General features: G+C 48.3%; 1 protein-coding gene across 5 annotated transcripts in view; it reads left to right on the plus strand.

Annotated features, from left to right (window-relative positions):
- Nucleotides 1-2,436: 2,436 nt before the first annotated feature.
- The window catches only part of CEMIP (cell migration inducing hyaluronidase 1), a 160,135-nt gene continuing 137,331 nt past the window's right edge, over nucleotides 2,437-25,240 (plus strand). For 2 of the 5 annotated variants that reach the window (XM_061394593.1, XM_061394588.1), the window contains exon 1: nucleotides 2,437-2,679. The gene's annotated coding sequence lies outside the window, so the exon portion shown is untranslated. Of the gene's footprint in view, nucleotides 2,680-2,731; nucleotides 3,678-5,118; nucleotides 5,324-6,086; nucleotides 6,276-25,240 lie in introns of those variants that run through there. The other 3 variants (XM_061394589.1, XM_061394591.1, XM_061394590.1) reach the window with 3 other exon arrangements.

The raw sequence follows: 25,240 nt of genomic DNA on the forward strand, positions 1-25,240 counted from the left end.
AAACATGACTAAGCACTTCTCAGAGCCCATCAGCAGACAGGAATCCTCCTTTACTGGCTTCATCTCTCAGAGGCCTGTGATACAGGCGTCTCACCAGAGACCTCGTGTCATGCAGGTCTCCAATCTACTCTCTCCTGATAGGGCGGGGTGGGGGGGGGGGGCGGGCGGCGGGGAGCCTGCTTATCACTCTCACTGCTTTAAGCAAGGCTGATTCAAGGTTGGTCCAAGGTCTCCATTTGGACTAAATGCTCAGCATTCTCCAAATGCCTGGTGTCTAGGGGATTTTATTAAGAAAGAAAAGAAATCAGGAATTAAGGAAGGGATGCGGGGGCCCTTGGGTACATTCTATCTAAATTTGCTAGAAAGGAAAGGCTGGGTGGGGGAGAGGCGGGGAGGGGAGAACCTGCCATAGTACCCAGCCTGCTACCTGTCAAGAAAGGCTGAGAATCCTGGTAAGGGACCTAGGGGTGGTCAAGATCAGTTTTCTGAGAAAGGTCTGGAGAGGCAAGGCATTGGTTCCCTAGTTTAGTCAGGTAATTAAGGCTTCTGTCCCAGTGCAGAAAACACAGACACAGAGTCCAGCAGCTTCTGTCTGACTTCAAAGTCTAGACATGGATTCACAGTGCGATGTGTGCTGCCTAGAATGAGAACCGTACTTGCAGAGTCAGTTTTCACTTGCGCTGGAAGGGAAGGGAGAAAGGACTAGCTATTCTAGGAGGATTCCAGTCCACCAGGTGAGTGACTGAGCTGTAAGCTCCAGGAAAGTGGAAGAGGTACAGCAAACAGAGAAGGAGAATGGATGACTCCAAACCACAAAGCAAGTTAGTGGCTGAGTTGGGAGAAGATGCCAGGTGCCCTAGGGCCCTGTTATGGGCTCTTTCCACTAGGACTGTTTCTTCCAGCAGGGAAATATCTAGACCAGTTGTGCCTTTTGATCTGACCCTGGAGGGCCTCAGTGTGTCCAGTCAAAGGTAGAGAGCTCTCCCCCACATACAGGGAGGAGTCTAACTTACTGAAGACCTGCTGTGAACTAGGTACCTGCACTACTGTGCCCTCACATCCTACAGGTTGGTAAGGAAGCAACACCTTTTCCTGATAAGGAAACTGAGGCCCTGGAAGGTTAAGATCCCTGTGAACGTGAAAGTGTTATTCTCTCAGTCGTGTCTGACTCTTTGCAACCTCATGGGCTGTAGCCCACCAGGCTCCTCTTTCCATGGGATTCTTTTGGCAAGAGAACTAGAGTGGGTTGCCATTCCCTTCACCAAGGGATCTTCCTGACCCAGGGATGGAACCCAGGTCTCCCGCATTGCAGGCAGATTCTTTACCGTCTGAGCCACCAGGGAGTGATAAGATCCCCATCCGCAGTCACATACCTAGCGTGTCTGACTCTGGTTTCAAACCAAGATCTCTTTGACAGAAAAGCCCACGGGTCTTCCACTCGGAGCAACTGCTTAATCTTATGCTAGGATCTCTTTCTAAAGCCACCCTCTCCTTACCAAAGGCAAGCTTGTGTGCCCAACACACAGTGAGGCCAAGCAAACCGAAATGTCGGAATTTGGTGCAAAAAAAGTCTATTGCAGGACCTCAAAACCTGGAACTCCGGGAAGAGTTTCAGCAAAGCATTTTTAAAGGCAAGGTGAGGGACAGGACAAGGTTGGTGGTTGCAAATGTCTTGGTGCAGTAATCTTTGTCCACTGAAATCGGGTCACAGTGTTCCTATAAACCTCCAACAAGACAAATGTTACTCTCTGTTCTGAAACTTTTTCTCTCTCTATGCAAGAACAAGTGTTATCCTCAAAGGTCAGAGCCTTGAGAATGGGCTATCCTTTATATTCCAGGCTACAGGCAACACTGTTAAAGTAATAGAATACAAAGGTTAAAGCAAAAGATACACATCTAATACTGATTCAGATTTGTTCTTCCCTATTACATCCTGATAAGATTAGGAAAAAAAAAATATTCTGAGACTTAATAACCCTGAACCTCATCTCTCCGCGATTCTGTGCTAGGTGCTAGGCTTTCTCCGAGAGAGCCTCTCCCCTCGCTGGTTTGGAGCAGGGATTCAGGCTTACGCACCACGACCCCAAGCCCTCCGAGCGCAAAGAGGCTCTCCGCTGCTAGCCGCGGCTGCTCCTCTCGTGTCCTGGACTCCAGCGCCCTCACCTGGCTGCTTCCGCCGCCGCCGGCGGACTCCGCGCGCCCGGGTTCCCCCAGGCTCCGCGGGCTCGGGTCTGCGTCTCCCAGAGCGGCCGCCAGAGCCCGCCCGGGTCCGGCCGGGGCCCGGGGCCCCCGCCCGACTTGGGCAAGGGGGAGGCGAGCTTCAGCGGGGGGCGGGTCGGTGGCGCGCGGGCGTCAGGGGCCCCGGGGAGGAGCCAGCCTGGCGCAGCCGGCTGAAGAGCAGGCAGCACTCTATAAAAGCCGCCGCTCTGGCGGGCGGCCGGGGAGCGCGGGCGAGCGCAGCGCGGTGCACCCCGGCTGATCCTGGAGAGGGCCAGCGGCGCGCGGAGCCGACGGAGCTGAGCGCGGTCAGGGGCTGAACCCCGCTTTCCCGGACGAACTACCACTCGGCTTGCCCGAGTCCCGGGACATAACCGGGCCGGTCAGTGTGCCACCCGACCGCTCTGACCGCAGCGCTTCTGGCCCGCGAGGCGTGAGAGTGTCTCGGCTACCGACCCAGAGGTAAGCGGGCCGGCTCGGCGCGCCGGGGCTGTGTGGACTGCTCAGCCTCAGAGGGGAGGGGAGATGGGGGGTTCGGCGCCTCCACCGGTGTTAGGGAAAACGCACCGCGTCATGGGCTTGTCTGTCCAGTCTGTGCTGTGCTGTCTGTCTGTCTGTCCACGTGTCTGTTGATGGGCACACGTCTGCTGTGGGATTTCTCTGAGGTCGTGTGAGACTTTGCAAGGGGCAGGTGCCGGGGGGACGCCAGTGTCCTCGGAGCGCATCCGGCGGGGAGCAGGTCCCCGTTTTCTGTAGAGTTCCCCCGTTCTGAATGTCTCCGGGGAGATGCTTGCGCCCCGAAGTGTCTCGTCGAGGAGTGACTGCTCCGAGGGTCAGATCGCGGAGTCCAGCTCACAGGGAGCCGGCTCACACCGTGCACTAGTGAGCGCGCACCTGGCAACAGGTCTGCGCCCTGCTGCTCGGCTTTGAGCACCATCTTCCTTCTCGTTTCCCCTCCGCCTCCGGCTACCTCCCCGCGCGCGCTCTCCCCGACGGCGTGAGGCACCCAGCATCGCTCTGGCACACGACGGGTGGAGGTTAATTGAATGTTAGATGACAGGAGAACCCCTACTGGTGTCTAGACTACGACGCCCAACCTGGCATCGCTACAAGAGGGTTCGGCAGTCCCTGGCGAGGAATGTCAGCTCCAAGAAAGGTCAAATAAGGTTGGGAATAAAGACAGGGACCTGGCGGAGCCCAGGCCAGGGCCGTGGCCAGGTCTCCAGCTCGCCACTCTGGGAACCAGGGCCAGAGACACTCTGGAGTGAAGCCGGCGGGACGCATGTGCTCTTGAGAAAGGAGCTCAGTGCGCCGAGGTCCTCCGCCGCAGACTCGCTGTCCGCGCTCTCAAGACCGCCGCGGTTCCCCAAGGGTCCAACACTACGGCCGTCCCAGGCGCGCCGCCAGGAGCCGGGTTTGAGGTCCTGAGTCCTGCTTCGTGCAGCCAAGGCTGCCCACAGGTGAGAAAACCCTTTTAAAACTGAACTTTTGATGTGTGAGCCAGTGCCTGGCTGCAGGCTGGGAGCGAGTCTGTCTCTCCATTCCGGCGGTCTGGAGCGTGATCCCGGGCGCGCCCGGGGGCGGGAGCCGGCGGCTCTGCGTGCCCAGGCGCGGCGCCACCATGGACAGCTCCCAGCCGCTTCCTCCACTCCCGGTCGGTGGCCCTGGGTCTCCGGGGAAATGGCGCGGCTTTCCTTCCAGACTCGGAGAGTAGGGGTACAGGGCAGGTGGAGAAGGGCCGATGGTCTGCGGGAGCCCTCGGGATCCCGTCCCGAGGCGACGTGAGCCACTCAGGAGGATAAAGGAAGCCTGGGTGGTTTGTGACCCGCTCCGAGATCGCCCTGAAGCTGAGCTCTTACCCGACTTTCAGTGTGGTGTCGTGGGGGGCTTCTCTGCAGCACCACGGGGCCCTCCGAGGTGTTGTAATTGTGCAACGCACGCTGAGACAGTGAGATGGTGCCAGACCTAATTAGAGACCACCACCCCCCGCCAAACTGTTTTAGGCGTTTGACATAGGATCATATTCCGCATTATTAAATTCTTTAGTAAATACGGTACCGGAAGGCGATACTAGTTTCACAGTTACAGGGACAGAATGGAGAAAAAGCAGATAGATCACGTTTACAGAGAATGAGTTTGGATGCTTTTGCAAAAGCAGCTGTGCTGTTTTCCGAGCCCAATCGCTTCCTCCCAGGCGCATAACACTCTTAAAGAGGCTTCCATTGGTTCCTCTTTAGCCCAGTAGAGCATTTTGCAAGTTGGCTGCCTGGAAACAGGCTGCAGAGAACCTGTAGGAGTTAATCTGGGCAAATTAAACATCTCCGTTCTCTGATAAGAAATGACATTGGCTGAGGCTCTTCTTTTTGTAATTTTTCAGCTATGTAGAAGATGTAGCTTCCTTCATCTTAACATCGCCAGAAACTCAGAAGATCTGCTTCTGTTTGTGTCTGGTAGAAGGCCTATAGAGAGTAAAAACACTCAAGCATCTTTATTCATTTTTGAAGACAGCTTGTGTGACTTTTCAAAAGTTGCTTAAACTCTGTCTATTTCCCCAATATGGAAACCGGGGACAACACAACCAACCTTGCAGAGTTGCCAGTGAGAATTAAGTAGTAAAATGTAAAGCACTTATATCCATGCTAAACACAAAGAAAGCTCTTAAAATGGTAGTGATTATAAGTATATTTTACTTTTTTTTTTTTGCCATGCCACTCAGCATGCAGGATCCTAGCTCCCCAACCAGGGATCAAACCCATGCCCCTGCATTGGGTGCTCAAAGTCTCAACCCCTGGATCACCAGGGAAGTTCCCAGAGGTATATTTTAAAGTCGGTTGTGCACTGCTTTTGGATTACATTCACCAGCCCTCTGCTGTCTCTCCTAACCTAGTGATTGTTTGATAGGGACTCCAGCTCCACTTTATATTCATGTTCGAGAACTTGTCGATAGAAATGATGAAAGTGCTGAAGTTGATTACAGTGTTGGAAAAAACAAAAGCAACAACAACAACAACAAAAAACCCTAACGTGTTCACCAAAGATCAGTGGAAGAATGTTTGCATGAAACAAATCAGTTGCCTGTTTTCCCCACCTGTGCCACTTGGAGAAAGTAAGTCATTTTCAAAATGTTATCACAGCCCTCTGGTTGAGATGATCTATTCTTCCTGATCCTTCTCTCAGAGGAATTCAGGATCTTCTGAGGGAACTCCTTGTCCTCTTGGAGGTGAGGTTCCCTTGGGTATTGATGGGAAGTGCCCACTGCAGCCCCATTTCTTGATTCCTGGAGGATGAAGTGTGGGGTCGATGTACTACGGCAGCATATGGTCTAGGAAACCCCTGAATGGTTGCTCCTAGTCAGGAGGCACGTGCCCTTGTGTTTGAACCTTGCTTGACTGTGAGACTTGGACCAAAACACTACCATACTCTGCCTGGAGCATTGCCACTTTGGTGGTCACAGATAGATCTGAAGATTTCCTCCAGCTCTGTCTTTGAGGTTCTGTCTGGTGTGCTCAATCATGTCTAATTCTTTGCAACCCTGTGGACTATAGCCCTCCAGGCTCCTCTGTCCATAGGATTCTTCAGGCAAGAATACTGGAGTGGGTTGCCATGCCCTCCTCCAGGGGATCTTCCTGACCCAGAGCTCAAACCCTCATCTCCTGCATTGGCAGACGGATTATTTACCACTGAGTCAAGTTGAATATGTGATATCATGCAGAAGTTTGGATAATGGAGTTGTACTGAGTCCAATCTCACAGTTAGATTTTTTTTTCCTACAAAAAGTATGGGTGTACATGTGGGTGTCTGTGTGTGTTTCCACCAGTTTTACATTCTGATGCTCTTAGATTTTCCATATATATGTATTTTTTCCTTAGTAGATCAAAGTCATCTTAGCTCCCTCCATCTGGAAGGAGTGGAACTGATGGATGCAGTCCACGGATTCTGGGAATCTTTCGTCTATCTGGTGATGTGAATGATGACGTGGGCCCTGGCTGAACTTGAAATCATGATTCTCTTCTCTGGACTCCTGTACTGTTCCAGTTTCCAGCACACAAGACTTACTGGTAGGAAAACTATCTAACTACAGAATCCTTTTGGAGTAGAGGGCCAAAGAAGGGGAGGGACTGGTGTGAGAGACAGAAAGAGGCTTTTCCTGGATCCTGTAGTATTCTGTCTGCTGCAGCAGCTTCTGAGTGGCTGGGACAGACAGATGAAATAGCAAGTGTGGCATTAAGTGGGGATGGCTGGCGGGCTGATGGGGGTGACTCTCAGCATCTTTTGAGGCCTGCTGCTTAAGTGACCCCCTTTTAATACCTCATGTGGTATTGATGGAGCAGCACAGTTTGATAAACACATTTTGCATTTATAGTTATAACTCAAAAGATAAATACAAGCATGTTGATTTCTAAAAGAAACAAAGTTATGTTTATGGGTCAAATCCACAAGACCTCATATCCATGATCAGTCTAGGTAACATCTCTCTCTTTTTAAAAGTTTTTAATTAAATAATTTGGCCATACTGGGTCCTATTGAATGGGCGTGAGTTTGAGCAAACTCTAGGAGATAGTAAAGGGCAGGAAAGCCTGGTATGCTTTAGTCCATGGAGTCGCAAAGAATTGGACACGACTGAGCCACTGAACAACAACAAGCCTGGGTCCTAGTCGAAGCATGCAAGATCTTTAGTTGTAGCATTTAAACTCTTAGTTTCAGTGTGTGGGATTTAGTTCCCTGGCTAGGGATCGAACCTGGGCTCCCTGCTTTGGAAGCTTGGAGTCTTAGCCACTGGACCACCAGAAATCCCTACATCTCTCTTTCCACATGATGGCAAATACCAAAATGGTTCATCTCCTCCAGATATTGCATCAGTTGTCTCCTTTTGCTGCATTTTTGATCATTATATGGAAGCAACTCAGTTCTTTTCAACAGGGAACAGGAAGTGATTACATTCTTACTCTCCTGTGTCTGGTTAGGTTAGTAGGAGATTAGGATGGTAATGGGTCTAGGCAGAGACTGAGTTCCTTTTTACTATTTTGCCGGCTGATCAGCTGGGCCCAGAGCCTCCTTTCCCAAGAGCATGGCAAATGGACATTTTGGTAAATTGGACAGAATTGTGGTGCCTGTTGGGCTTCTCTGGTGGCTCAGCTGGTAAGAACCCGCCTGCCAATGCAGGAGACCCAAGAGACTGGGGTTCAATCCCTGGGTGGGGAAGATCACCTGAAGAAGGAAATGGCAACACGCTCCAGTTTTGTTTATTATTCTTAATTTACTTATTTTTATTTGGAGAATAATTGATTTATAATATTGTATTGTTGTTTTTTTGCCATACATCAACATAGATCAGCCATAGATATGTATATGTCCCCTCCCTCTTGAACCTCTTTCCCACTTCCCACTCAAGTATTTTTGCCTGGGAAATTGCATGGACAGAGGAGCGTGTTGAGCTAGTGCGTGGGGTCGCAAGTTCAGATACCACTGAGCACGCACGCGCACACCTGGTACATTATCACAGTGAGTCTTATTAACATCTGCACTTCCAGGGGCTCTCCTAACCTCTCTGGGAGGTTCCCTATCCTCTTTCCGCTCTCTGCTTTGGTACCAGGCTTCATTTAGACTTGGCTCTTTGGAAGAGAGGCTGCCTGCAGAGAAATGTCATCAAATATACATTTGCTTTCTGCTTTGTACCCTCGGTGCCAGGAAACTCACTTCCCCACCCCAAGGGAGAGAAGCTGTGACTCTCCCCTCCTATGTTACCTTCCAGGGCCCCTCTCTAGGCTCAGTTTGGCTCCAAGCATCTGAGTCCACCTCTCCCTTCCCATCCCTTGCAGGTGAGGGAGCGCGGTTTGTGTGTGGCGGAGCCCAGGCAGCCACCTCCCCCACCGACACTCACTCAGAACAGGTTTCCGCTCTCCAGCTCCGGACAGTCTGGCTCCTCATGTGGGGAAATTGCTGAGGCATTATCTGAATCTTTCACAAGGACAGCCACATGATAGATATAACTTGGGTTTAAAGTGCTTTGACCAGACAACAGCTTTTGCAAACCCTAAGCATTTCTTTCCTTTAGCTGTCCACAGAAGAGCTTAGCCATTAGGCATTTTCTGTCACAGGGAAGGCCCATCTAGAAAAGGGTCCTTCTGGCATGCAAAGTATTTGTGCTAGACTATTGCCTCTCTTGTCTCTATTCATCATGGGGGGGAGGGCGCGGTGTGGGGCAGGGGGCTGCTGACTTCTCCAGGAGCCTACTATAATATGTGGCCTTTTCTGGGATCAGGAGTTCATGCTGGTGGCCTGAGACTTTATGGCTATGAAGACAGACCCAGCCCGTGGGGCTTCCTAGGTAGCACTAGTGGTAAAGAACCTGCCTGCCAGTGCAGGATACTTAAGAGACCTGGGTTCAATCCCCATGTTGGGAAGATCCCCTGGAGGAGGAAACGACAACCCACTCCAGTATTCTTGCCTGGAGAATCCTCACGGACAGAGGAGCCTGGTGGGCTACAGTCCATAGGACTGTGAAGAATTGGACACGACTGAAGCAACTTAGCTCAACATGTGGGACCAAGGAAGGTACCATGGCAGAGTTTTTTAGACTCGAACGTGCAAGCAAGTCACTGGGGCGCTAGTAAAAATGCAAGTTCTGATCAGACAGATCTGGGGGGTGGGGCCAGCATCTGCATTTCTGACAAGCTCCCAGGTGATGCTGCTGGTCCACGAGCTTTCTTTGGGTCACCAGGGCCTACATCATTGCCGGCATTTTGTGACACTAATACGACTTTTTTTTTTCTAAGGTCTTCATACTTTAAAAAGAATGTATTTATTTATTCATTGGCTGTGTTGGGTCTTTGTTGCTGCTCAGGCTTTTCTGTAGTTGTGGTGTATGGCCGTCTCATTGCAGTGGTTTCTCTTGCTGCAGCTCATAGGCTCTAGAGCGCAGGCTCAGTAGTTACGGTACATGGGCTCCAGGCATGTGGGATCTTCCTGGATCAGGGATCGAATGTGCATCTCCTGCAATGACAGGCAGATTCATTACTACTGAGCCACCACGGAAGCCCTAACTCAACTCGTTTTGGTGTAGTTAGAGTCCATTTCTGATGTCCAAGGAGATGGGGCCCAGCTGGCCGGTGTCCTTCTAATGACCTGCTAACGACCCTTCAAATTCTTGGAGATAATTATTGTCACTCCTAAGCTGTCTTATCAGTAGACTAAATATCTTGAACCCCTTTGAGTTTCCCCTTTTCCCGGTCATAATAAATTTTCCAAAGCTCCCTGGGCCAAGTTACTTTTAAGTGCAAGACCATTGTGAAAATGGCAATTTATCTTTGCCTGGCAGAGGCATTTGAGTGTAATTTTGGTGGTATTAAGAGATCACTTCGGGAATTTCATCTCAGTCCTCTTCCAGACACTGAGAATGCGTGTTTACATTTCAACAACTTTATTTGACTCTGAAGATCACAACTGGTTTTTTTTTTTTTTTGAACCTGAAAATGAAATTTAGGCTCAATGATCTTCCTCAACTGCCCTCCCTATGGCATTACTGTGGGGATGAACTGGCCATTGGAGATGCCCCCTGCAGCCCAAGATGCAGGTATGCAACTGCATTTAGTCGCCACTGATGCATCCGGGAGCAGGGAAGAAATTGACTACTGGTTTGAGCATCTTCTAAGGGGAGACCCTGTGTTAGCCATGAAGGAGGCATAGTTGAATAAGTGATCTCTGTCCTCCAGAGCTAACAGTCCCATGAAGGGGTTGTTGTTGTTTAGTCACTCAATCGTGTCCAGCTCTTTGTGGGCCCATGGACTGTAGCCTGCCAGGCTCCTCTGTCCATGGGATTCTCCAGGCAAGAATACTGGAGTGTGTTGCCATTTCCTTCTCCAGGGGATCTTCCTGGACCAGAAATCAAACTCGTATCTCCTGCATTGGCAGGCAGATTCTTCACCACTGAGCCACCAGGGAAGCCCCCACATGGAGAAGCAAACATCCAAATCAGCGGTTGCCATGCAGTGTGACCAGGGCTAGGACAGATGGGTCAGGAGGTGTGGTGGGCAGAGGGCCTGCTTGGGGGCAGGCAAAGCCAGGGGTCATCCCTTGAGAAGCTCCCCTGAGAAGTGGCATGAGAAGAGGTGCATCTAGAAGGATTAGCAGGAGTTTAAAGGGCTTTTCTGGGGCTTCTCAGATGGCTCCGTGGTAAAGAATCCACCTGCCAATGCAGGAGATGCAGGTTTGATCTCTAGGTTGGGAAGATCCCCTGGAGAAGGAAATGGCAACCTGCTCCAGTATTCTTGCCTGGCAAATCCCACAGATAGAGGAGCCTGGTGAGCTACAGTCCATGGGGCCACGAAAGAGTTGGACACAGCTGAGCAACTGAGCACACACAGAGGAATTTTCTGGTAAGGCAAATGTGGAGAGTAGAGTTCAGAAGGCATTCTATGCAGAGAGGAGGCCATGCAGAAAAATCCAGAAGCACAGTCAGTTCAGTTCAGTCACTCAGTTGTGTCTGACTCTTTGCGACTCCATGGACTGCAGCATGCCATGCGGGAAAATGCGGAGGCCATGCAGAAAAATCCAGAAGCACAGACAGGCCTAAACATTTCATTTCTTGCAACCCTTCAGTTGCATGAAGCTCTGTAGCTGCCTCAGGTGCATGAACTCTCTAAAGCTGAAGAGAGAGAACATCCCTCTGGGCAACTGTAGGTCTCTGGAGCCTTTGTCTCTCAGGCCAGTGGTTTAAAACTACTTTAACCATAAATTTTTTTTTTCTACAAAATCTTACTAAATCCAGTTTACAAACCAGAGAAAACGTGGCTGTGGCTGTGAGGGTTTGGGTTTTGTCTTGTGGCCTCTAAAGAATTCCACAGAACTGTAGGGGTTCCATGGAGCATGGTTTGGAAACCTCTGTCCTGGAGAATTTTTTATTGCTTTTGGCAGCCCTATGAAGAGTGTTATCTTAGTTTTATTGTGATTGGTCTTGCTGTGCTTCTTGACATTCTGGATGCCTTGCTGGTTGTTGTGTCAATAGTTGTCAGTGGAAGGAAACCAGAATTGTCCTGGGTAACACTCTGACAAATGTGGGGCACACGGGCTCCCCGTGAGGAAAGGAGTGTGGCAGGTGCTGGCTCAGAAGTCTCCAGCAGTAGCTGTCCACCGGGGGAAGCAAAGAGAGCAGTGAGCTTCTTGCAGAAATGGGCTTTTTTACTTGCAACCTTGTCTAACTGTCCAAGACTTTTCAGATTCTAAAAAAGTTGGCAAGGGAAAAAAATAAAAGCATATTTCTGGGTATAAGACTCAACAAATTCTACCGAGGCTCTCACATCTCTTTTCATCGGTGTAAACTAGCCAAATGTAAAATTTAAAGGCAGGATGTTTTTGAGAGTGAATTTTGAAAAGGGACTGTTAAGCTAGAAGCTTAAGAATGGAAAAGTTCCACTGGCCCAGGGTGAGGCGGAAGGTTCCAGTTCAAGCTGGAGCTCCTGTGTGTGTCTTACAAAGCTCTCTCAAAGGAGAAAATTGATGCTCTAAATGGAACAATGCCCGAAGGGAGCCCCACCCCTCACTGATGGATGGTCCTTGTCCTTAGAAAGGGATCTGAAGAACTCCCTGTATGCACTGTGTGGGCGTGCATGCTAAGTCACTTCAGTCGTGTCCAATTCTTTGTGACCCTGTGGACTGTAGCCCACCAGGCTCCTCTGTCCATGGGATTCTCCAAGCAAGAATACTGGAGTGGGTTGCCATTTCCTTCTCCAGGGGCTCTTCCTGACTTGGGGATCGAACCCCTGTCTCATGTCTCCTGTGTTGGCAGGTGGGTTCTATATTAGTAGCACCACCTAGACACAGAGCAAGCTCTAAAAGCATCATCATGTGACTGATTTAAGGTGATGAATGTGAGGTATGCTCAGTCTAGAGAGCACTACTGGGTACTTGAGAAACCCTGAGGGAGGGAAGGGACAGCGAGGGTTCCTTTCAGGATATACACGTGCTGTTGCCTGGGGCTGGGTCTGCTGCCAGACCAACAACCCACTGAACTAGGCAGTGTCAAGAAAGAGCTGGTGATCAGCAGCCTCTCTATCCAGATGGCCTTGTGTCCAAGGGTCTTGACATCAGTGCCCATTGCTTTGGAAACTGGTCCACCAGGAACTATAGGATTGACTCCCAAACTGTGAGGATTCAGCTTCCTCTTGCTTCCTAGGGCTGGCCTTACACTGGCTCTTAGGTTGCCCTGAGTTGTCAGGCCAGGTGACCAATGACACTGGCTTCCTAGATCCCACAGGACTGTCTGATGGATGGCCACTGATGAGCCTGAGCTGTCTACTTGGTTGCAGTGGCTACTGCCCGGCTCTCACCCCGCTGCGTGCCCTCCTTCTCTCTGCTCCCCAGAGGGGGCAATGGTGCCTGCATGTGAATGCTGAGGACACTGATGCCCAAGGGTTTGGAGCTGGTACAGAATGATCTATTTTTTTTTTTTTCCTGCATGGTACGTAGAACTTCCCAGACCAGGGATTGAACCTGTGCCCTTGCAGTAGAAACTAGCAGAGTCTCAACCCCTGGACCATGAGGGAAGTTACAGGAGGACATCTTGGATGTCTGTCTAGCTCTTAGTCCAGTGCATCAGTAACCCGCCTTCTTTCCAGGGCTCTTGTCCTTGCTGTGTAGTAGGGGCCATTATTCCCAGCTTGGTCTCCTTGAACTCCCCTAATTCTTGGGGCTTAGAACCCAGAGCTTCTCAGGCAGACAGTGGCCATGCAGAGCAGTTCCCCATCCTGTAAAGAACAACAAGAATGAACCTCGAAAGGACTGAGCCAAGGGAGCAGATTTAGGCAAACCGTTAACATTTTTTGTTTGAAAAACAAACTGGTGGTTTATGACGAGCCTGTTTCAAAGCCGGCTGTGTTATAACCACTGAGTAATTCACTCGTGTGTCAATTTTCCAAAGGATTGGGTTCAGGAAAACCTCAAACATAGTGGCTAAGTACTTTTCCTTTCCTTTAAAAATTGTGTTTATTTTGGGAGGAATTTAATCCATATGTTTCAGATCTATTTCCATGTTACTCAGCAAAAGGTTGTTTTTTCTGCCCAGCATCGCTAAGCCATGAGTCCACTTGGTTCCTTTCTCTTCCCTTCCCACAGCCATCCCCAAGCTTCACCCAACGGGTACTCACAGCTGAGCCCCAGGCTTGTGGCTGGTCAATTCTATAGCCTTTTGTGTGTACGAAGTGCTGAGTCAGTTCAGTCATGTCCAACTCTGACTCCCATGGACTGTAGCCCGCCAGACTCCTCTGACCATGGGATTCTCCAGGCAAGGATACTGGAGTGGGTTGCCATGCCCTCCTTCAGGGGATCTTCCTGACCCAGGGATCAAACCCATGTCTCTTGTATTTCCTGCATTGGCAGGAGGGTTTTTTGTTTTTGTTTTTACCACTAGCGCCACCTGGGAAGCCCATTTTATGAGACACAAGCAACTGTAGGTCCTGGAGGCAAAAAGAAAAACCAGTGATACTGTTTCTGTCTTTCTTGAAAATTTTGACATTTGATTCACTACAGATTTCTGGCATTTATTTAGATTTGTTAAATGTTGTGATACAATATTAGTTACATTGATTGACTGAGTTTTTGGTCCTATCTTAAATTTTGCATCTGTGCCTCAACTTTCTTCTGACTAACCTCCTTCAGGGCTCTTTCCTGTTGGGAAGTCAAAGTCCTTATCATCAGTGCTGGTTCTGTTCTGGTATTTTCTGGTGCAGAGCTCTCTAGGTCTGTGATGACCTAGAGTGGTGGGACTGGGGGTGGGTGCAAAGCTCAGGACGGAGGGGATATAGGTATACATATAGCTGATTCGCTTTGTTGTACAGCAGAAACTAATACAACATTGTAAAGCAATTATACTCTAATAAACCATATATATAAATACATATAAATAGATCATATGGTTGTCTTGTAAGAATGAAAACAGATCAATAGGAGGATAAATACCCTACAGATATTTTGCAATATTTATGAACATTTTATGTATGCTGTGCTAAGTCACTTCAGTCATGTCCAAATCTTTGCAAGCCTGTGGACCATAGCCCTCTAGGCTTCTCTGTCCATGGGATTCTCCAGGCAAGAATACTGGGGTGGGTTGCCATTTCCTCCTCCAGGGGATCTTCCTGAACTAGGGTTTGAACCTGCATCTCCTGCATTGCAAGCGGATTCTCTGAGCCACTCTGAGCCATTCTCTGAGCAATTCTCATTGCTGAGCCACCAGGGAAGCTCCAATATAAGACATGAAAGTGAAAGTGAAGTCGCTCAGTCGTGTCTGACTCTTTGCGACCCCATGGACTGTTGCCTATCAGGCTCCTCCGTCCATGGGATTTTCCAGGCTAGAGTGCTGGAGTGGATTGCCATTTCCTTCTCCAGGGGACCTTCCCGACCCAGGAATCGAACCCGGGTCTCCCGAATTGCAGGCAGACGCTTTACCATTAGAGCCACCAAGGAAGCCTGAGTCGCTCAGTCGTGTCCGACTCTTTGCGACCCCATGGACTGTGTAGCCTACCAGGCTGCTCTGTCCATGGGATTTTCCAGGCAATAGTACTGGAGTGGATTGCCATTTTCTTCTCCAGAGGATCTTCCCGACCCAGGGATGGAACCCAGGTCTCCCGCATTGTAGACTGACGCTTTACCGTCTGAGCCACCAGGGAAATCCATAATGTAAGACATGCTGCTGCTGCTGCTGCTGCTGCTAAGTCGCTTCAGTTGTGTCCGACTCTGTGCGACCCCATAGATGGCAGCCCACCAGGCCCCACCATCCCTGAGATTCTCCAGGCAAGAACACTGGAGTGGGTTGCCATTTCCTCCTCCAATGCATGAAAGTGAAAAGTGAAAGTGAAGGCAGTATCAATTCAGTGAGGGAGAATGTGGTTTGTTCAGTAAACATATCTGGGTATTACTATTTTTTACAGAAAGAGATCAGTATCAGAGACAGGGGAGCAAGCTTTGGGGATGCTAAATGTGCCTCTGGCTCTTAACCTACCTGTTGATTTGAACTGGGGGTGTAGGAGTCTTAGGGAAAGTGGAGGAGAGGCGTGTGGGTCCTCTCTAGACATCCATGTGATCTGAAGCTGATATTTTCCCTTCTCCGTTGCTTGTCTTCCGTTCTGGGGAGAGAGGAATTGTGGTGTTCCATGGTAAGTATTTTGCCAATTATGCTGGACTGATGTTTCACTGTGGCTGTGAGTTCTTAAGAAGGCATTGCGTTCACCAGATTTCTCAATTCAGTTCCTGGGAACAAAAGAGAAAGCAGTTATAGGAGCTGGGCTTCAGAGCTTTCATAGCAAGGATTTCTTCGCAGTGAAGTGATTTTGTGGAAATAAAAAGTACGGCCATCTCAGAGGCACCGACTTGGTTCCCAGCATTGAGGAACCTCAGAGTTTCCTTTGATGACCTAACTGTGGGCTGTGTATATACTTGAACTTACTTGGTGGCAGAGCTGAAATCTGTTTTTAATTTTAAAATCATTGGGCAATGTTGTTACAAATGGTAATAGATAAACATGTTCCGGGATTTTCTGAGAAGGACCGGTGCCAGTGAAGTTCATTTTTACTTTAAACATGCCCCACATACAGTTACTTTAAATAAGAAACTATTTTTAACACGGAGAAGAAATGATGTTTCTATTGAATCTTGCCTATTAAGTGTGAGCTTGAGCTTCTGCTCTGCTGGCGTTGTTTGAGGACATCACCTTTCCAAGGTCTGGAGATCAGAGAGGTGTAGAGTCACATTTTGGTTTTATTTTTCTTTTTTGGATGAGCCTCCCAGCTAGGGGTTGCATTCCGCCACCTCACCCCTTCCCCTCTTTTTTTGGCCAGGGCACACGGCAGGTGGGATCTTAGTTCCCCGACCAGGGGTTGAACCCTGGGCCCTCAGAAGTGAGAGCTTGAATCCTGACCACTGATCCACCTGAGGTCACTCGCCTGAGTGTGATGGAGTTGGCAGAGGGACCCAGGTCTGTGTGAATCTGAAAGTCTGTGCTCCAAATAATGACTGAAGTTGCTTGATTCTTAAATTTTGAGGAAGCACGCTTAGGGGACTTCTGTAATTCATAGTAAAGCATTTTGAGAATAACAGGAGTTTTGAGAATAACAGGTAACCCAAACACAGTTGTTGATTCACCAGTTCTTTCGGGACACCTAGGATTCAGAAATGACTTCATGACATTTCCGTGCCATGGAGAAGCTCTCAGTTGAGAAGATGGGTAGGCCTTCAGGTACCTACAATCTGTGCTGTAAATGGGTGGACAGTATGGAAGCACTGCAGATTGATGAGAAGTAACTTTACTGGGGAAAGAGACAAGGTGTCATGGAGGCAGTGTTTTTTTTGAGTATACAATGTTGTGCTAGTTTCTGCACAATATACTAATGTATAGTGACTCAGCTATACATTTACATATACCCCCTCTTTTTCGGATTTCCTTTGCATTTAAGTCATTACAGAGCACTGAGGAGAGTTCCCTGTGCTCTACAGTAGGTTCTTATTAGGCCTCTATTTTATATACAGTAGTGTGTGTATGTCAATCCCAATCTCCCACTTCGTCCTACCCCCCTTCCCCTCGTAGTGTCTGTATGCTTGTTCTCTATGTCCGTGTCTCTATTTCTCCTTTGCAAAAATGGTTAGTCTATACCATTTTTCTAGATTCCACATATATGCATTAATATATGATATTTGTTTTTCTCTTTCTGACTTTACTCTGTATAACAGTTTCTAGGTCCGTCCACATCTCTGCAAATGGCACAGTTTCATTCCTTTTTATGGCTGGGTAATACTCCATTGTATATATGTACCACATCTTCTTTATCCTTTCCTCTGGTGTTGGACATTTAGGTTGCTTTCATGTCCTGGCTATTGTAAATAGTGCTGCTATGAGCATTTTTGTGCATGTATCTTTTGTAATTATGATTTTCTCAGGGTATATGCCCAGCAATGGGATAGCTGGATCATACAGTAGTTCTGGTTTTGTTTTTTTTTTTTTAAGGAATTTCCATGCTGTTCTCCACAGTGGCTATACCAATTTACATTCCCACCAACAGTATAGGAGGGTTCCCTTTTCTTCACACCCTGTCCAGCATTTATTGTTTGTAGATTTTTGATAATATTGTTTGATTGGGCCTTGAAGGAGGATCTGGTTTGCTGGCTGGAGGAGAGAAGGTTAGGAGGGAAGGACTAGCCTGAATTTAGTTTCAAGAATCCAGAAATCAGATATTTGGGGGAAGGTCTAGGAGTTCCCTGGAAATGAGACCGTAAAAGTGAGGACAGGTGATGGTGGTCCTTAAAAGCTGAGTCAGGGCATTTTTGCATGTGACTTTGATGAGGGGCAGGGTGTAATCAGTAGGTGGACACTAGACCACTGCTCCTGGTGGCAGGTGGCTTGGGTGTCCCTCACTTCTGAGGGTAGTGTTCTTGGCAGGAAGTCCATTCGAGAATACCAGTTCTCACCTGAGAATGTACTTCCTAGGGTCCGGTGAAGGCATTAAGAACTGCACTGCCTATAATGAAATCCTGGTGCTGGGGCCAGAGGGAGAACATTAAGTTGGAAGTGTTTCAGGGGCCTCATGGCCTCATGTGAGGCCCAGTCCCTCTGCAGCTTGAGCTCTGAGCCTTTGAGGAGAATGTTCTGAGACTCGTGTGTCTTTGGAATTATCCTTCCAGGCCAATGCTTTCTGTATCCACTCTTAGTGTGGGAGCAGAGTGTTTGTGACTTTTGTGCTGATTATTTTTATACTTAAAAAATTTTTTAAGTGTATTTATTTATTTATGGCTGTGCTGGGTCTTTGTTGCAGCTCGGGCTCTTCTTGAGTTGTGGTGAGCGGGGAGGCTACTCTCTAGTGGTGCACAGGCTTCTCATTGCAGTGGCTTCTCTTGTGGAGCGTGGGCTTTAGGGCAGGAGAGCTTCAGTAGTTGTGGCGCATGGGCTTAGTTGCCCGGTGGCACATGGGATCTTCCTGATCAGGGATAGAACCCATATCCCTTGAACTGGCAGGCAGACCCCCAACCACTGGACCACCAGTAAAGTCCGATGCTGAATTTTTATAAACACCTTCCTAATTCTTCACAAATTCTTGGGTAGATTCCTGACTGCTTTGTTTGACTGACCTGCAGCAGAGGCGGTGGAAGGAATGTGGTTAAATGGGACAGAGTTTTCATGTACAGCTCACCTTTAGGGAGAACAGAGTCATCACTGTGAAGGGTGCTAGTTCAGTTCAAATAGTCCCGCTCAACTGGATGAGATGGGTACCCTGAGCGCTCTCTGTAGAGGTGCCAAGGTGACCTTCCAGCCCTTAGCTCTTCTCTGCCCTGGAGTTGCAATTAGACATTTGGTGGTTTCAGTGAATTGAGCCCATGCAGGGTACCCTGAATATCTGAGAGTCCTTTGGACAGCAAGGAGATCAAACCAGTCAGTCCTAAAGGAACTCAACCCTCTTGATGTTGTTCAGTCACTAAGTCTTGTTTGATTCTTTGCAGCCCCATGGGCTGCAGCATGCCAGGCTTCCCTGTCCTTCACTATCTTCCAGAGTTTGCTCAACTCATGTCCATTGAGCCAATGATGCCATCCAACCATCTCATCCTCTGTCACCCCCTTCTCCTCTTGCCCTCAATCTTTCCCAGCATCGGGGTCTTTTCCAGTGAGTCAGCTCTTCCCATCAGGTGGCCAAAGTATTGGAACTTCAGCTTCAGCGTGAGTTTGTACCAGAAAGCATTTCCTTAAAGAGATGCTTTTTTCCCCCTCACAACACTTTTGAAACACCTTTAAACAGACCTTAGCAAAGATTTAAAACAGAGATCTGGGTTAGCTTCTCTTTGCTGATTACACTCAGACCACAGAGTGTTTTGTAAATGGATAGGACTGCAGCAAAATTCAGAGTCAGTAATGTGTACCCTCAGCGGGTCCATTTTTCATCGTGGATGCTCTGCTTGAGAACTTGAAACCCAAGATGTACGCAAGAGGAGACTGCTGGAAAATGAATGAGCAGGCTAAAGGTACTCTGGATGAAATGCTCTTATCACAGGACTTCTGGTGCATGCCCTGTGTCCCACTTACATGGGTGATAAGTCAGCAATGCATTTATTAGTTTGACTTTTATCGCGAAAGATACCAGGGACTTGAAGCTTTGAGTCAGTGCCAGGTGAATCAATAAAACCAGGACATATTGCATTTGCTTAGCCAGTTTATTCAGCAAACACTTATTAATCCACCACTCTACACCAGACATGGAATGTACTAAAACCAATAACTCATGCTCCTACCTTGCAATTCAAGTTATGGTGGGGTCATGTGAATAAAAGAGAATAGTAACACATTCTACATCCATTCAAGGCACAGAGTGGGCAGAAAAGTGAGAGGATTCCTTTATTCCTGGAGGATTATTGCTTGATTTGAACATGACAACATAGTGAGAATCTGTCGATCAGAGATAGGACCTTTGGATACTGGGAGGTCAGACCATGTGGTTCATGAAAGGAGCTACCAGCAATTTAACAAGGTAATAATATATGGACAAAGCCAAGTGGGGTGAGAGATGAAGCTCTGGAGTGAGAGATGCCAGGAGATGGATCTCTCTCCCTGTCTTCCTTTTTGGTTATTTTGTAAAATACATGATATATTTTCATGTAGTCCAATCTGTTGACCATTTCCTTCAGATTTCTTCTTCTTGTTATTCTTTAGTCACTCAGTTGTGTCTGACTCTTTGCGACCCCATGGACTGCTGCATGCCAGATTTCCCTGTCCTTCACTATCTCTTGGAGTTTGTTCAAACTCATGTCCATTGAGTCAGTGATGCCATCCAACCATCTCATCCTCTGTCACCCCCTTCTCCTGCCTTCAATCTTCCTCTGTCAGTATATAATTCTAAAGTCTTAGACCACCACTGGTAGTCCCATGGATTGATTTTTAAGCTCCTAGACCTGTGTGGAATTTATTTCAGTTCATGGTACAAAGAGAGACTCTCGCTTCATTTTCCCCTGAATCGACCAACCCATTATCCAAGCACAGTTTTCTTGAACAAGCTCTGCTTTATCCATTGGCTCCTGCTGCCAGTGAAAACTTAGCTGATCTGGTTACCAGTGGAGAAGATAGCAGGGATGTGATAAGGCTAGCATGGCAGGAATTCAGCCAGACATTTGATCTGACCATCTGGGCGGGGCTTTAGAGATTCCATCTCAGCAGACTAGACCTGGCCATGTCTGGAAAGCTCTGCAGAGACGCGGCTAGCACTGCTGGCTGTTCTACTCTGAAAATTTAGCCAAATGAGGGTCGGTCCGGTGGCACACTGGGCTGCTAGCCTCCCTGGGAAGTGCTCCCTGGGGGAAGGAGCCCGATCATTCCTCCCTGGGGAGGGTGATCATCTGTGTGTCCCAGTGAGTCAAAGTCTGAGAGAGACCACCCATGGGAACTCCCAGGCATGCCCAGACTATGGTCCAGAGGGATGCCAGCATTCTGAGTGCAGTCTCTTCCACGAAACAGGAGCTTGTATATACACAGTGTAAGGAAATTTGTTCCTGACGTATGTTGAAGAGGCAGCTGAAATAACCTTCCCATCCTCTGGGTTCCCAGATGCCATGATTTATAACGCTAGATGTTCAGTCCTGTCTTCTGTCTAGGGGCTCATGTCCTATTTATTTATAGAAACTCAGAGTTTATTGTAGAATGTGATGGAGTCACTGCCTGCTGCCTCTATGGAATGAATGGATGAATAACTAATGATTGACTGTGACTGTTTTTTCCATGTCTTCCCACAGCTGTACTACTTAACATTGGGGGTGGCAACTCATTTTAAACTGCTGGTCCTTCTCTTTAATAAGATCCTTGTAAAACCTTGACTTTAATGTCATGTTACTTCAGGACTTCTTCCTCATTCCAGGCTTTTCTTTTTCATTGAATACATGCGATAGTCACACTCTACAGGAGTCAACAAACCATGGTTTCAAAAACCTTCCTTTATATCAGAGTTAGAGAAGAAATTCACATTCTAGAAAGACTTGCAAGATAATGGAGGTTCCTACTGTTTCGGATCCTATTTGGAAGATATGTTGGGGCAAAAACGTTGAGTTTACCTATTCTTTTAACTTCTCAGAAGCCTGTTAGAAAGTGGGGCTGTTGACCTGCAGGTGTAGGGATCTATGGGGCACACAGCTCAGCCTGGTGCACCGTTCTGTGGTTGGACTGCACCTGCCAGCCAGCTGGCTCATCTGCATCTCAGTTCAGCTGGCAGAACAGCTGGAGGCTGGCTGGTCTAGGTCGTCCTGACCCACGTGCTTGGTGTTAGCGGGCTGTCTTCCGCGGGGCTGAGGGGACCATGTATACCATGTCCAGTATTCTGGGCCATGTATCTGGACCTTGTATCTGTCATCATCTAGCAGACTAGCCTGGGTGTGTTCTAAGGTGGCTGATCCGGTTCTGTGAGACAGAGGAAAAGCATGCATTGATCTCAAAGCTCAGTGGCATACCATCACTTCTACTCCCTTTTAAAAAATGTCTTAGTTTGTGTATTTCTTTTTAAAAATATTTTATTAATTTATTTGGCTGTACCGGGTCTTTTTTAAAAAAATAAAGTTTCTCTTTTTTTGGCCCCAAACTTTCTTTTGTTTACTTCTGGCTGTGCTGGGTCTTTGTTGCTATGCTGGGCTTTCTCTTGTAGCAAGCAGGGCTGCACTTTAATTGTGGTGTGTGGGCTTCTCATTGCAGTGGCTTCTCTTGTTGAGGAGCACCGGCTCTAGGGTATGAGGGCTTCAGTAGTTGTAGCTCCCGGGCTCTAGAGCACAGGCTCAGTAGTTGTGGCACACGGGCTGAGTTGCGCTGTGGCATGTGGGATCTCTCTGGACCAGGGATCGAACCTGTGTCCCCTGAGTTAGCAGGTGGATTCTTTCCCACGGAGCCACCAGGGAAGCCCTGTACCAGGTCTTAGTTGTGGCTTGTGGCATCTAGTTCTCTGACCAGGGATCAAACACCAGTCTCCTGCACTGGGCGCTGGGAGTCTTAGCCACTGGATCACTAGGGAAGGCCCACTTCTGCTTCCTTCTTTTGGCTGAAGCAAGGCTGGTTCATGTTCAAGGGGAGGAGATTCTGATTCTTCCTGGTGATGGGAGAAGCTGCAATGCTGTATTGCAAAGGACATGGATCCAGGGAGAAGAGAAATGGGAGTGTGTGTGTGCTCAGTCTTGTCTGACCCTGTGACTCCATCAACTGTAGCCCACCAGCTCCTCTGTCCATGGGATTCTCCAGGCAAGAATACTGGAGTGGGTTGCCCTGCCCTCCTCCAGGGAGTCTTCCCAACCCAGGGATCGAACCCACGTCTCTTGTGTCTCCTGTGTTGTCAGGCGGATTCTTTACTGCTAGTGCTACCTGGGAAGCCCACAAAAGGTGGGGGAGTCAGGCCCTGTTTGCGATCAATCCACCACACCTACATTTGATAGAATTCCTTCCTCCATAGTAATCTTGCACTTGGATGTACTTACATGGTGACACCTTGCATGATTTCTCTGAGTCTCAATTGTGCATACATGTCCTGGCATTTGCATTCATCTTATCAGGCAGCTGGGTCATCAGTTCTTCTCTTGGAGACATGTTGGCCAGCCATCCTCCAAGTACAGTCACAAGGACAAGCCAACATCTGAGAGTGGTCGTGTCCAGGAGGGAGGGGACTGTGAGGTGGGAAGGGGACATACCTCACAGGATCTTGGCTGCGTGCCCTGAAGGCTGGCTGAGGCTGTCAGCTGCTGCAGGGCAGGTCTTAGAGCCCCAAGGAAGCCCTGTTCACCCTTCCTGGTGCCCTTGCCTTTAGCTGGGTGTGGGTGGGCAGGTCTTGCCAGCTGAGGTTCCTGCCCTGACCCACCATGTCAGCAATGGAGCTCCCAGGGGACCAGCCAGGTCCTGCCCACACACCCGGATGTTGACAGGGGCACGGTTCCAGCACCAGCCTTCATGGATGGTCTCATGGCTTTTAAGATAATGACCATGGGGTGTGGGCTGGCGGGAGCGGTGACATCACTTTCTTGCAATTCTGGGTCAATTCCTGCTGCTTTTCTCGCATCTCTGAATGACTGAAATAAATCTATGGGTTGGGTACGTGTCCTGGAAGGTTTCGAGCCTGCCAACACGCCTGTCTTGTGACATGGCCAGGAGAGTGATGACTTTGAGGTCAGAAGTCTTGGGTTCAAGATTCTGTCATTGGCTTGTCGTGTGAACTTGAACCGCAGGTTTCACTTTTCTAGGCCCGAGTTTTCTTATTTGTACCATGATGGATCCCTCCCTGATTTTGTGAAGTAATACTGAGGTTGATCAAACCAATCAATCCTCAAGGAAATCAACCCTGAATATACGTTCGATGAACTGATACTGAAGTTGAAGCTCCAATACTTTGGCTACTTGATGCGAAGAGCTGACTCATTCATTGGAAAAGACCCTGATGCTGGGAAAGATTGAGGGCAGGAGAAGGGGGCGACAGAGAATGAGATGTTTGGATGGCATCACCAACTCAATGGACAAATGTACATATGTTTCTTTCCTCTTGAACCTCCCTCCCACTCTTTCCCACCTTAATAGTTTGTTACAGAGCCCTGGCTTGATTTCCCTGAGTCATACAGTAAATTTCCATTGGCTATCTATTTTACATATGATAGTGTATATGCTTCCATACTACTTTCTTCATTCATCTCACCCTCTCCTTCTTCCCCACTGCCCATATCCATAAGTCTGTTCTCTGTGTCTGCATTGCCATTGCTGCCCTGCAAATAGGTTCATCAGTACTATCTTTCTAGATTCCATATATATGTGTTAATATATGATACCTGTTTTTCTCTTTCTGACTTACTTCACTCTGGACTCATCCACCTCATTAGAACCGACTCAAATGCATTCCTTTTTTATGGCTGAGTAGTATTCCATCACATATATATGTACCACGGCTTCTTTATTCATTCCTCTGTTGATGGGCACCTGGGTTGCTTCCATGTCCTAGCTATTGTAAATAGTGTGATGCAGACCATTTTTAAAGTTTTTATTGAATTTGTTCAATATTACTTCTGTTTTACGTTTTGGTTTTTTGGCCACAAGGCATGTGGGATCTTAGCTCCCTGACAAGGGATAGAACCCACACGCCCTGCGTTGGAAGGTGAAATTTCAACCACTGGACTACCAGGGGAGTCCTCAGTTGGTTACTATCGTAACAGACCTATATATCCTAAATCTATCTGTAGGAAGAAAGGGTCATTCCAGGCTTGCAGATTAGAATCATGGAGATAAGAGTCAGGTATTTCCTTCCTTCCCACCTTGATTTTATCTGAAAGGATCCCTTGTGGGTAAGGAGACATACCTTCACAATGATGAAACTCAATAGAGTTTCTCATGTTTCCATGCATGAGAGCCAGTATTCCAGTTGCCTCTGAGTCCCACGTGGTCTTGGCCGGAAGGACAAAAATTACCCAGGGCTTGCACTGGGCACAGACCTTCTAGGGCAGGATGGCTTCTCCACACCACTGTTCTCCACTGATGTTTCCCAGAGCCCAGAGGAGGTGGGGGGATTGCTGACCCCATTGCAAACCGCCCTGCCTCCAGAGGCCATTCTGTATGTCCTCATATAAGAAGACCAACAGTTACTGCCTCATCCTTCTTGCCCAGCACAGAAGTGGGGTGATCCCAGGAGATGATGGATGAAAGCCAGACTTTGCTTCTTCATGGGTGAATAGTACCCAGTGTGGACTGCCCCTCCCTTAGGGCTGTGGGATGGCTGGACTCCATCCACCCATACAGTGGGCAGGCAGCATTTCTCCCAGGAATGAATGTGTAGTCTTCCAAAGGCTATGGATGACTTCACATGGCTATACGTGACCAGGCAGGAGTGCCATCCTCCCAATAGATGTATGAACAGTATTCAGTTCAGTTTTGATCCATATTTTTAGGTCAACTTGGATTAAGAAATGTCCAACCAAGACGGTTTAGTTTTAGGGTTCTAATTTTTATTAGAGTATAATTGCTTTACAATGTTGTGTTAGTTTCTGCTGTACAATGAGTGAG

Source organism: Bos javanicus, chromosome 21, assembly GCF_032452875.1.
Source record: "Bos javanicus breed banteng chromosome 21, ARS-OSU_banteng_1.0, whole genome shotgun sequence".
NCBI classification, from domain to species: Eukaryota; Metazoa; Chordata; class Mammalia; order Artiodactyla; family Bovidae; genus Bos; species Bos javanicus.